This window comes from Schistocerca nitens, chromosome 4, assembly GCF_023898315.1.
Source record: "Schistocerca nitens isolate TAMUIC-IGC-003100 chromosome 4, iqSchNite1.1, whole genome shotgun sequence".
Classification (NCBI taxonomy): domain Eukaryota; kingdom Metazoa; phylum Arthropoda; class Insecta; order Orthoptera; family Acrididae; genus Schistocerca; species Schistocerca nitens.
In genome coordinates this window covers 437,865,640-437,878,879 of record NC_064617.1, presented here as the reverse complement: position 1 = coordinate 437,878,879, position 13,240 = coordinate 437,865,640, and positions in this window count along the sequence as shown.

Here is a 13,240-nt window from a genome sequence, read left to right as displayed (position 1 = left end):
TACCGATGTTAATACAAGATGTTTCGCTGCATGACAGAATGGCGATGTACTTCCAACATGATGGATTCCGGCATATAGCACGCGTGCGGTTGAAGCGATATTGAATAGCATATTTCATGACAGGTGGATTGGTCGTCGAAGCATCATACCATGGACCACACGTTCACCGGATCTGACGTCCCCGGATTTCTTTCTGTGGGGAATGTTGACGGATATTTGCTATCGTGATCCACCGACAACGACTGACAACATGCGTCAGCGCATTGTCAATGCATGTGCGAACATTACGGAAGGCGAACTACTACCTGTTGAGAGGAATGTCGTTACACATATTTCCAAATGCTCATTTTGAGCATTTATTGCATTAATGTGGTATTTACAGGTAATCACGCTGTAACAGCATGCGTTCTCAGAAATAATAAGTTCACAAAGGTACATGTGTCACATCTGAACAACCGAAATAGAATGATCAAACGTCCTACGTTCTGCATTTCAATTGATAAACCCTACCTGTTACCAACTGTTCGTCTTAGATTGTGAGCCATACGTTTGTGTCTATTACCGTGCCATCTATCACACAGCGAAAAAAGTGCTCCAACTAAAACATTTTTATTTCTTTACGTACTACACGAATATGTAATAAAAAATGGGAGTCCCATTTAAAGAAACGCAGTTGATATCCGTTTGACCTATGGCAGCGCCACCAACGGGCCAACCATAGCGGCATCTGGTTTCCCCCTTCAAGCTAGACAAGTTTCGTTCTTTGTAGTTTTTTTCATTTGACACTTATTTAATAAGATATTTGGCCGGGTCACGATCATTGGACCACCCTGTATAGCTGCTATACTACACTATTTGCCTATACTGTGTATAAGGATGTGTCCAGTAGTACACATGTTTATATGCTACCATTTACTATTAATTACTATTAATTACATAATGTAACAGTCTTTCTTGCTCTAAGTGTGAAGTGTAAACTTAGTGTCATGCAGAAGTTATATATAAGGTGGGTCATAATGGGGAACAATATGTGGTGCGGATTGTCACATACTGAGTTAAAAACATAAGTTCGTTTTCCGCTTGTACCTATGTCAATAAATGACAATGCAATTGAATGGTAAAAATCTGGAAATATGAAGTGGACTTTTTTGTATTACTGTGCGCCGACATTGGCCAAGGGGACAGATCGACAGCACGGCACAACATGCGAGTGCTGTAGGTAGTCTCGCGACTCACGAGAAGTCGAGGCATGTGGCACCAAGCGTCGGTCTGCGTGACACTGCGACCAATGACGGCTCTCAGATAAATGTCGTACTGGTTACGCTGGCCGGCATTATATATCGTGGCTAGATAGCATAGGGAAAGGAACGTGTGGAGGGGCTGCACTACTGTCCATGCATGTTTTATAATTTGGTATTTGTGTCCCAGACTTAGTTTTAAGAAACGAATACATACATGCAGAATACAAAATACAACTATACAGGTATGTGGCAGTTAATACAAACGAATACAATACAGCTGTACATATCGAAACTAACATAGAAACATATGACCAGAAGCTGCAGTGGCGATTTATAAGTACTGTTGGAGATGACGGCCTCGATGTGTGTGGCAAGGTTGAACTCTTCGCAGGAAGGATTGCTGAACACGATCCAACTTGTCTGTATCTCTTTGCATAATATCACAGGCATGTCGTATTCTACATTGGAGGGTGTTGACATCAACAACCTCTCCTTCATAAATCACAGATTTCCGTCCACTCTTGCCAGTTATGCGAATTCAGTATACCCTCCTTCGTGAAATAGGCCTCGTATGTGAACAGTATTATTCGTGAAAATGCTGGTCTTGGGTCTGACGCCGTAGGATAAAGTTACAGAAGTCCAGTCTCCTCTGGTAGTCTTCCGGCAATAATGCCTGTACCTCCTGCATGCGAAAGTGATGGTAATGGCCCGGGTTCCCGGGTTCGATTCCCGGCGGGGTCAGGGATTTTCTCTGCCTCGTGCTGGCTGGGTGTTGTGTGCTGTCCTTAGGTTAGTTAGGTTTAAGTAGTTCTAAGTTCTAGGGGACTTATGACCACAGCAGTTGAGTCCCATAGTGCTCAGAGCCATTTGAACCATTTTGATGGTAATGGTTTCTATAGAGTAGTCGCATAACAGTAGAATGCGACATTCCGACCGCATTGGCGAGAGACCTGGAGCTTATTTTTCGGTCCTCCGCAACAGTTTGTAACACTTTTTCTTCGTCATCCGCGCTCTGCGTCGACGGTCGGCCACGACCACTAAATCCTGGAGGTACTACACATGCACGATACTCCCTCAAGCGCTTGTCCACAGAGTAAAACGTTTCTGCGGATGGAGGGCGCCGTCTAGGAAACCTCTCGTCATACAGTTGTCCTGCAATGTCAGCTCTTACATCTGCAAGCCCGTAGGTGAGGTGGATGTCGGCGTATTTCTCGTTTGTGAAACTTGCCGTAGTACTGTAGTAACACTGCGACGCGGCCGTTAGCAGCTGTCGACACGGCAATTATCGAGCAGAGTGAGCAGCGCAGAGGTGTTGTAAACACGTAACGCACGCCGCGGTTTTACTTCAGCCGTTGACCACTCTTCCCGCTTACAGAACACACATTCCCTAACATGGGACTGTGGAGTCCGTTATCACCGGCAACGTGTGATTCACAAGTTCTCAAACAATTTCACATACATTACGATGGGATTTGTTCTTTCTCGTATCTTTCAAACGCTGGCAGATACACATCAGCTCATCGATGTGTCATGTGTTGTATCTATGGGTGAATGACATGTCGTGATCGTCGGCATCTTGTTCAATGGTTGACATGTGTTTTTGGTTTACGTGCTCAGTATACCGAGAAGAGCGAAATTAACAACGGTGCGTCACGTGTTACGCATAGCAGCATGCAGTGCTCAACATATTTCTCCTCGTTTATAACTCACCCTGTAATATCCTACATATCTCTAATCTGTGTGATACTCTGCCAGGTTATGTACTTATTTGGCACTACGAGCCGTGTCTGTGTTTATTTCCAGTTGGAACTACATTTCCGTATATAGTTTAGTTATGTAACAGAGTTTAAAAAAATTATAATGTAAATTGTTGGTTAGTACAGTCTTGGAAATGATCACATATACATTATTGCTTTAGTGTGCTGGCGCCGCCTGGCGATAAGCCTGAAACTACTTAACATGGGACACTGGACTCGCATTCGGAAGGACGACGGTTCAATCCCGCGTCCGGCCATCCTGATTTAGGTTTTCTGTGATTTCCCTAAATCACTCCAGGCAAATGCCGGGATGGTTCCTCTGAAAGGGCACGGCCGACTTCCTTCCCCATCCTTCCCTAATCCGATGAGACCGATGACCACGCAGTCTGGTCTCCTTCCCCAAACAACCAACCAACCAACCAACTTAACATGGACTCTAAGGCACATGGGCTCAGTTCCTGCCTTGTTTTCGATGCATGGCCTTTATACTTATGTACCTGTTCTTCTTCCTGTACTCCTTGTTGGTGGTATGGATATTTCATTTAACAGTTTAAGTATATTTGACAAACCATTGCGAACCTGTATTTTTATAACTGGAACAAGTGCTGAGTACATCGACAAGACTGATTTGTGATTACATTTGTAGAAGCTCTGTGATTTTTATTATTCAGGTAATATGGTTCCTTGTGTATAGGTGTTGCCCGATGACGAAAATTCTACATTAACGTTATTCCATCTGTAGATTGTAGATTTGAGAATATGAGGATGACAGCTAGTTAATTTACAAACCGGTCATGAAACGAACTATTTGCCATTAAGCGACCTTTCCGCCTAATATTGGAAGTTACAACGTTAGATCGCCAAACAAACGTTTGTAAATTACATAGCCGTAAAATGATCCTAACCTATTGGGACCGGAGAAATATGTAACGCTTTGTCACTGACGGTCGGTTTCGAACCCAGCAGGAATTGCTGCGGTCAGTCATAGCAGGCCCTTCCACCTGCCAGTTGCTGAGTGAACAATGCGAAGGGAACAGCATGCATTGGACGTTTCGAATCGGGTATCTCGCAAAAAGGCATTGCTCACAGCGGTACGTAAAACTACGCGTTATCATTTGGCTTAACAGTACTAGAACCGAACAATAGCTGAGGAGAACCCTCTACAGTGGTCCGAACAGTGTCAACTAAATGAGACGCCTAAGCAACAGTGTGGTCAGACTGTAGTTCAGGCTGAAGGTGTTTAAGTGATATTTTGAGTGTATTTTCAAATCTTGAATTGGGCCCACTTATCCACGTTACAGTGAACTAGAATGACTCGACTGACTCTTCATACATTTGGTATCGTTTGACCAAAATGGAATTCAGCTGCCCCTCTGTATTACTTTTTTCCAGTATCATTGCTACGATGACAAGTGCTTTTTACTACAGATCCGACGCTGCTATTAACTATGTTTACGTCTATGCAGTTGATAACTACCTCTACTGTCTCACGTCATCCCATGACAATACGACTAGAATATGTATGCACACACAGTCCACATTCATACCCTATAGTAGAACATAAACACGGAATAATAAATTACATCATTTTTTGAGTCATCAGTCTTCTGACTTGTTTGTTGCGGGCCGCCACGAATTCCTTTCTTGTGCCAGACTCTTCAAACAAAGTAAAACTTCCTACAAACGTACTCAATTATTTGCTTGATCTATTTTCTACAGTTTTAGCACCTACAACTCCCTGATTCCTAATGTCCTACCCTCCTGTCCCTTCTTTTTTTTCAGTGTTTTCCAATTATTCCATTTCTCTCCTACTTTCCACAGAACCTCCTCATTACTTATTTTATGAGTCCCCCTAATTTTCAACATTCTTCTATAGGGCCACATCTCAAATGCTTCGATTTTCTTCTATTCCGGTTTTTCCACAGTCCATGTACCACTACCATGCAACGTTGTTCTCTAAACGTACATTCTCAGAAGTTTCTAGCTCAAATGAAGGCCTATATTTAATTTTAGTAGACTTCCATTGTCTAGGAACTCCATTTTTATCAGTGATTGTCTGCTTGTTACGTCTTCCTTACTCCGTCCATCAGGTGTTATTTTTCTGCCTAGGTAGCACAGTTTCCTATCTTCATTTATTACGTGATCATCAATCCTGATTTTTTCTCCTTGTTCTCATTTCTGCTACTTCTTATTCCTTTCGTCTTTCTTCTGTATATTATTCTTGTTAGCAACGTGGATGCATGAAGTTGCGACATAATGCGCTCTTTCGCACATCGACGGCAGTTCTGCAACATAAATTGTCCACCTACCTCGATACTGCTGCAGATCTGCACACGTAACTCCTGACTGCAGTTACTTAAGAGATCTCAGAAAAGCAGTGTTGAAGAAACTGAGATTTCATAACTACACGTCGGAGGCCGCTATAAGTACAAAAAGCCGAAAATAGTCTTGTGAACTCTAAAGAATAAATCGGATATCCTTTGGTGTTCAAGTTTCTAAGTTCAAAGGTCCTTTCAAACTTGCATTAGGATTTTTTTATTGCTATTAAGCAAGATCATCAACCCACATGCACTCAGCATTCAGTGGTTGTCTTTAAATACAGTTTTTGCTCGCCGTAATACTCAGTAAAAAAAATTACTTAGTACCACCACCCATTTCGTTCAAAGTTTCTCCAGAACAAAATATCACTTGACTCTTAAAATTTCACAAATATTTAATGGTAAATACCAGCTACCTTTATCACTGTACCGAAACGCAGAAGTTACAATATCACTCCATTTTACACATAATGCATTCGGACACATTCAGCATGACCGGCTCCTTCGAAAGCCAGTCCACCACTACTTTCTTCTCTCTCTGCCTCTACAAGCACCTCTATCTCATGCGTTAGGTGGCAAACTGTCCCACTTCTTATTGGCTGTACAGAATTACGGCCAATCACAACTGACTTTCTGGGCGCGGATCGCGCCAAAATCTAGCAAGAACCAACCACTGATCACAGCTCACTGACGTCATTAAAATAAGCAACTCAAAGCTCTCTTGTTAAACAAATGAAATGAAATAAACTTCAGGTAGTACTTTACGTCTGGAATTTAACTATATAGTCGCGAGCGTTCTGGCTGTCTCTCACATATTCAAGCATGCTTGGACATCCGTCTTCCGCCAGTAGGGGAAGAACTGGTGGATTCGTTCCCACGATATAAAGCTGGAACACTTGCAAGTTCCTACAGAGAATTACAAACTGAAAATTTAATATTGGCGAATGTCTTACATACACTCACACAAGTACTCTCTTCCACAATCACCACAACACAAAACATAAATATCTACTTGAAATTCTTAAAGTTATTACTACAGCAAAATTACGAAAGGTTTTCTAAAATGAGAACTTTACAAATTTGAATCTTAACACTGAAGGTGTTATCATATGATTTCAAATAGCCACAGTCGGATGTGAACAACTATAGAGGAATCTCCTTACCTGCCGTCACATACAAGATATTATCAGCTTGTCTTCTTGAAAGAACACAAAAACTGCTAGAACCCAAAATCTCAGATTTCCAAGCTGGTTTCAGACCAAACAGATCATGTCCAGAACAAATTTTAAACTTGAAATTGATTACAAGGATGAGACAAATGCGAAGGAAGCCTACAGTATATGTCTTTGTCGACTTTAAAAAGGCATATGATTCAATTCACAGACCCACACTATTTAAAATTCTTGAAGAACAAGGACTGGATAAGAACACACGGAACATCATAGAGCAGACATTAACAAATACAAAATGCAAAGTGAAATTCATGGGAAAACTTTCAAAATCATTTGAGATAAAAACTGGGGTTAGACAAGGTGATGGATTATCACCTCTGTTATTTAACTTAGTTCTGGATAGAGTCATGGCAGAATGGGAAAAAGAACTCAAAAAAGAAAAGTACTGGAAACCAATATCACTGGGAACCAAAAAAGATGACCTACAAATCCCCTACTTAGCCTACGCAGACGATCTTGCAATAATGGCAGATTCTAGTGAAATGGCAGTCAAACAGATAGAAACCTTAAAAGAGTGTGCAGGAAAAGTTGGCCTACAAATATCTTTTGAGAAAACGATGTTTACAACAACAAATCTAGAAATTTCTAAGTTACAAACCAAATATGGAGAAATTAAGAGGGTACCATACTTTAAATATTTAGGAGAGATAATTTCTGAAAAATACTCACAACAAGAAAGAATATTAAAAGCTCGTAGGGGTCTAGGGCTGGTCCAAAACATTTACAATAAAAAATGTCTATCTATAAATACAAAAATTAAACATTATAAGTCGGTAATTAAACCAATAATGCTATATGCCAGCGAAACCTTGACACTTAAAAGGAAAACAGATATGGAAAACCTGAAGAAAGAGGAAAGGAAAATCATTAGGAAAATTCTGGGACCAAGATGGACCAAAGAGGGGTATAGATTACAGAAAAATTCTAAAATTGAAGAATATTCTAACATAGAGATAGACATGAGGAAGAGGCATCTAAAATTCTATGGCCACATAATGAGACTTCCCGATCACAGACTTACAAAAAAAATAGTAAGATACGTAGCATCCCTTGTTAATGGAGGAGAATGGATCAAAAATGTAAAGAAAGATCTGGAATTAGCCAACATTACTACTGAAGACATGAACAAAAGAAACAATTTCAAACTTAAAGTTGACAAATGGGAGGTCAAACCAGAGACAAAAGCGCCGAGAACTGGAACAAAATGGAGCGAAGAAAGAAAAGCTGAATTCTCGCAAAGAATGAAGACCTGGTGGGCAAACAAGAAGAATAAGAAGCCCCAGAAGTGAACCATCTTTACTTAGCGTCTTCCATGTTGGGAGCTTTACGACTAATTATATATATATATATATATATATATATATATATATATATATATATATATTGGTTTAGTTTTTCAAGTGTCGGATAATTACGTTTTTTACTGACGTTTCTTTTCTTTTTGTAACTTCAAAATTATGACAGTTATTGATTTCAGATTGTGACAGATTGTTCCTTTACACAACAGAAGGTTATGTACGTAATATGAAGGTACTCAGGCTATTTCTAGACCACTTATTAATATTTATAGTTCCTGAGAACGGAACTACTCTGTAAGCGCCTCTCCTCTACTTTCACACGCTGCCGTCACGCCGTATGGTCATGACGCACGTCTGTAGGACACAGCTCACCCGTTGCAGATCGCATAAGATTCTGACTGCTTACACTGGAGCCCACATACATTCATACAAGAAAGCTTTAATAGACAAATTGGCGATCGCGCCCTAGCTGCGACGCCTCGAAGTGTTAAGCTGATTATGAGGTAATTCTCGCACTTGACGGCTCTTACAATCTTCGGAATTGTGTGGATGGTGTTTTTCCGAAAGTCAGATGATATATGTTAAGATTCGTACATTCTACACACCAACATGAATAGCCGTTTTGTTGCCATTTTCCTCAAATGAGACTTAAACTTTGTTAATTCTGATTCTAATACCTGTTCCTCTTTCCGCTATTTGTCGACTCCAGCTTCTTCCGAGAAATCTTCCCTTGCCTTCAATGTTCCCTTTCCAAATACCAGCTCTCTTCTCTGTATGTCCACTCCATTCCTAATGTTATCACCCTTGCTTCTAATTTTACCGAAGGTTGTTGTGACGTTTCTTTGTGCTGCATCAATTCTTCCGACAGTAATTTCTTTTTCAATTTATCCACATTTTTCATGGAAGTATTTCACCTTACCTTCCCTGCATTTCCCATGTAATTCATTCATAACTGATCTGTGTTTCAGTATTGCCGAATTCCCCTGAACATTTTTGTACTTCCTTTTTTCATGGATCATCTGAAGTATTTCTTCGGTAACCCATGGTTTCTTCGCTGTAATCTTCTTTGTACAGTAGTAACTGAGTTTGTGGTGTTATCCATGTTAGTTACTGAACGGTGTATTTGGTTAAGTTAGAGCGAGTCACAAAGCATCAGCATTACAGTGAGAAATCTGTACACGAAGTTACAAGACCTCATCTATGACAAATGTTCCGAACTGGCCACATTCCACAAACAACCCTAGCGTAACCAGTTATATATATAGTCTCTCTGTAACTAACAGCTGTGAGAGGAACGATTGTTGCTGTGTACGTAGTGAAACTTATACTAATTTCTGAACACGCGAATTAGTTTTTTCAGTGTTTGAGATGCAAAAGAGTTTGACCTTTATTATTTCATCAGATAATATTCAAGACGGTTCTGATATAGTGTTACCTCATTAAAGGCATCGCCTTACTGAACATTGCGCGTATTATGTCATCGTACAAAAGTTTTCCTTTTGTTTCGAATGTTCAGTCAAAGATGCATTTCTGCAGTACTTACACCTCTGGTTGTGTTATTTGGGGGGGGAGGGGGGGAGGGGGAGCTGGGTGTTGGTGGGATCTCGGACCTCTTCAATGCTGTTTGACCATGGGGACGAAAGTATTTCCATGGGAACCGTCTGGACAGGACTTAGATTTGGTATGTATGTGGCCCCTATACTGTATATCGTAACAGTGCACTCGCACTGTAGCAATAGTTGCTGAGCATGGCCCTCTATTATTGTTAGTTTCTCTCATCCTGCTTCCGCTCACATCAAATTAAATCATTCCAGATGTTGTCAGAATATAACCGTTATATAATATAATAATAATAATAACTGGAGATTGATGAATACAAATTATACTGGAACAGAACCATTATAACAGATAAAACAACACCACATAACAAACCTGACGTCATACTCACCAATAAAAAGAAGAAATTAACACAACTTATCGAAATATCCATACCCAATACAACAAATATACAGAAGAAAACAGGAGAAAAAATTGAAAAATACATCCAACTGGCTGAGGAAGTCAAGGACATGTGGCATCAGGATAAAGTTGACATTATACCGATTATACTATCAACTACAGGAGTCATACCACACAATATCCACCAGTACATCAACGCAATACAGCTACATCCAAACTTATATATATACAACTACTGAAATCTGTAATTATTGATACTTGTTCAACTACCCGAAAGTTCCTAAATGCAATGTAACATATGCCGTACAGTTAAAAGGAAGTCACGCTTGATCAAGGTCCGCGTCACTTTCCATTTTTAACCAGACATAACGTCTGAGAAAGAAAAGAAATAATAATAATACGTTATGTAAGTTGCGTCTGGCATAGGAACTAGATAACGCATAGCTCAATTTGTTTTTGAGACCCGAAGATGATCCGATACAGGACAGGAATTGATTATCTTAAATGAAATTGAAGCAGTACTGCTGTATATTGTGCATTGAATTGCTAACCTTCCTAAAGACTGCCCAGCAGCACCTGCAAAAAAAATTTTAAAACTTTTTGTTCTTAACGAAATTCCAAACAATGTCGCATATTCTGATAAACACTTATTTTATGTGTCCCTGCATGTATACATGACACAGTCGAAGTCTACTTTCCACTACTCTCAACAACACAGTTGTCGAAGAAGTACACTAAGTAAAACACAAACCATTCACCTATTGCTCACTCGAGTCAATTCAAAGTCTAGCTAGTTACTCAGCTTCTCAAAATAGCGCAGCATCTGCCGTACTCCATTACACGATTCTGGAGTCTTCCTCTTCTTATCTTGACATCTGGTCTTCACCAGAACATTAATTCCGATTCTCCTTCCGTTAATGGATTCCTCTTTCTTGAGCCGCCCTCATGGTCCCTGCATGTATCATTCACTTGATGTTTTTTTACCGGTACTAGATCACCAGTGGTTCCCACCAAGACGCCCTTGCTCGGTCTCTTACAAAATTCTTCGTTTCGTCTGCAATTCCTCCATATCGTCCCAATGCAACTTGTTGTCATCACAGTATCGCCGTCTCCTGTTGCTCCACACTGGACAAGCTGAAACTTGACAAAAAAGAAAACTTCGTCTTCCCGCAATACGTAACACCTTCACGTGCCTTACATTAAATCTCCACTCTCCAGCTTCGTCTTCGTGTTCGCGTAGGAAGACGGATGTTAAATTTATCCAAATGGGCATAGTACCTCATTTACACAAACACGTAAATAGTACATTACCATTACTTAAAACTTCAATAACAACATACGTCTACACATAGAATATATTCAAATACATGTTGCGTTTCTGCATTTGTATAAGGAAAATTAGTGAAAAAAATAAATAAAATCAGTAATAAAAAGACAATAACTAAGGCACAAAAAGCTGCTAGAATCCATGTACATTGACCAGAAAGGAGAAAATTTCAATCACCAAGCACACTATCGCATCGCGGCTGCCACTCTCAATTATGGTCATCCTACGGAAATTGTCCAGGACTATTTGGAACAACGACGATATGCAGAGACAGTTGGGAAGCTGTTACCGGCGCTCTGTGCAAACCCGAGCCGCTGCTTGGAGAGTTTTTGTGGCCTTCATCTGCGGCACGGCTCGCAGATTTCCCGCCGTCGGCGGTGCCATCCAACAATAATATTGTTCTAAGCGCCGGAGACCGCCGCTATCAGCTGTCGCTGCTCCAGCGACGTGAAATGAACCTACTCCCAGACAGGATCTCAGGTACTGTCACTAATTAAGACACCTGATTAAGTTTTTATCATTGCCAACCCTCTGTTTTCCTATTTGGTGCTAGCTATATGTTCCCTATAGTTTGGATGTTAACAATATTACCACATTGTACTTTTATACTAATTTATTTTGCTGCCTTACAGCTGATTTCCATTACTTGTGTAACAAAAAGGAATTAATTTTTTGAAATACGTGCAATAGAATATTAGTGCATTGGAAGCATGTAACATGTACCTGTTATTCTTTCCAATACAAAAGGAGAATAAACTAAATCCTTGAAAGCTGCCTGTTGCACATTCATTTCTTCTGAATTCTTTTTCTCCTTTTAGCACATCGAGATATTTATCTTTGCAATACCTTAGGCGAGTCTACTATGATCTGTTTCAATTAATCAGTAAAAGAACTGCAGCAGTCTCTTCGCATGGCCACTGAACCACTTTTACATCTCTGGGGACCCAGTTTGTTTTCGATCAGTAGGAAATGTTCCCAGATTGCAGACCATGAGTTTATTTTTGGTAGGAACAGAATTCCATTCTAGTCCTAGTTCTATTCTGTGTACTGCTGGGTTCTGTTGGTGAGGCCGAGTTTGGAGGGAATATTTCCTTCGTCTGGTGGAAGCCCACGCTGTTGTGGAGATTTGTGATAAATAAAGAATTTGGTAAGACCCTTTTCTATTTACTTACCATGGTGGAGATTACGCTACGGTCGCAGGTTCGAATCCTGCCTCGGGCATGGATGTTTGTGATGTCCTTAGGTTAGTTAGGTTTAACTAGTTCTAAGTTCTAGGGGACTAATGACCTCAGCAGTTGAGTCCCATAGTGCTCAGAGCCATATATTTGATGAATTCTATATTTAAGTGACGAAAGTATTCGAACTGAGCGGAAAAAACGAGAAAATTATAACGAAAATCGCACTCGAACTGGCGATCTCTAGTCTCTAATGCTACTTACTTATTTTCCATTTTTATGTATTTTACTCTTCACGGAAATGCTTTTAGAACATGCGTCTCTGTTTACAAATTCTCACCAGCCAGGCTTCAAAACCTTGGCCACTAGGCACCAGGAGAGTAATCTACGTGGAGCCACACTGCCTGATTAAAATATCGACCTTGTATTGGAAAATTAATCAAAGTCGGTAAACGTCAAAGTCTATTTTAGGGAGAATTTTTGAGGGTTGCATCGATCTGCTTTAGAGTATTCGGAGTATTGGTATTTGAGTTCTGAATAAATACGAAAAAAAAATTGCAAAAATCCGATTCGCGTGTGGTCTCCTTGGTAGCTTAAGAAGTGAGCTTATATTGGCGTCACTTGATTGCAATGCATGGAGAGCTGCATCAAACCAGTCTCAGGACTGAACACCACAACAACAACTGATTGTAAATACTCCGCGAGGAAGAATGGGGCCATGTTCTCGTTCATAGTAAAATGAATCTCGCTGGTTCCTCATGCTTTGTTGAAATAAAACTCATTATAACGCAGTACATTATCTCTTCACTTCTTCGTGCTATAAATTCGAAGTCATCATCCTCTCCGGGCTGAAGTACCTAGAACCGTTCGGCCACAGCTGCCGTCTTTTGCTCTTCAGAGCAAAAGACGGCAGCTGTGACCGATCGGTTCTAG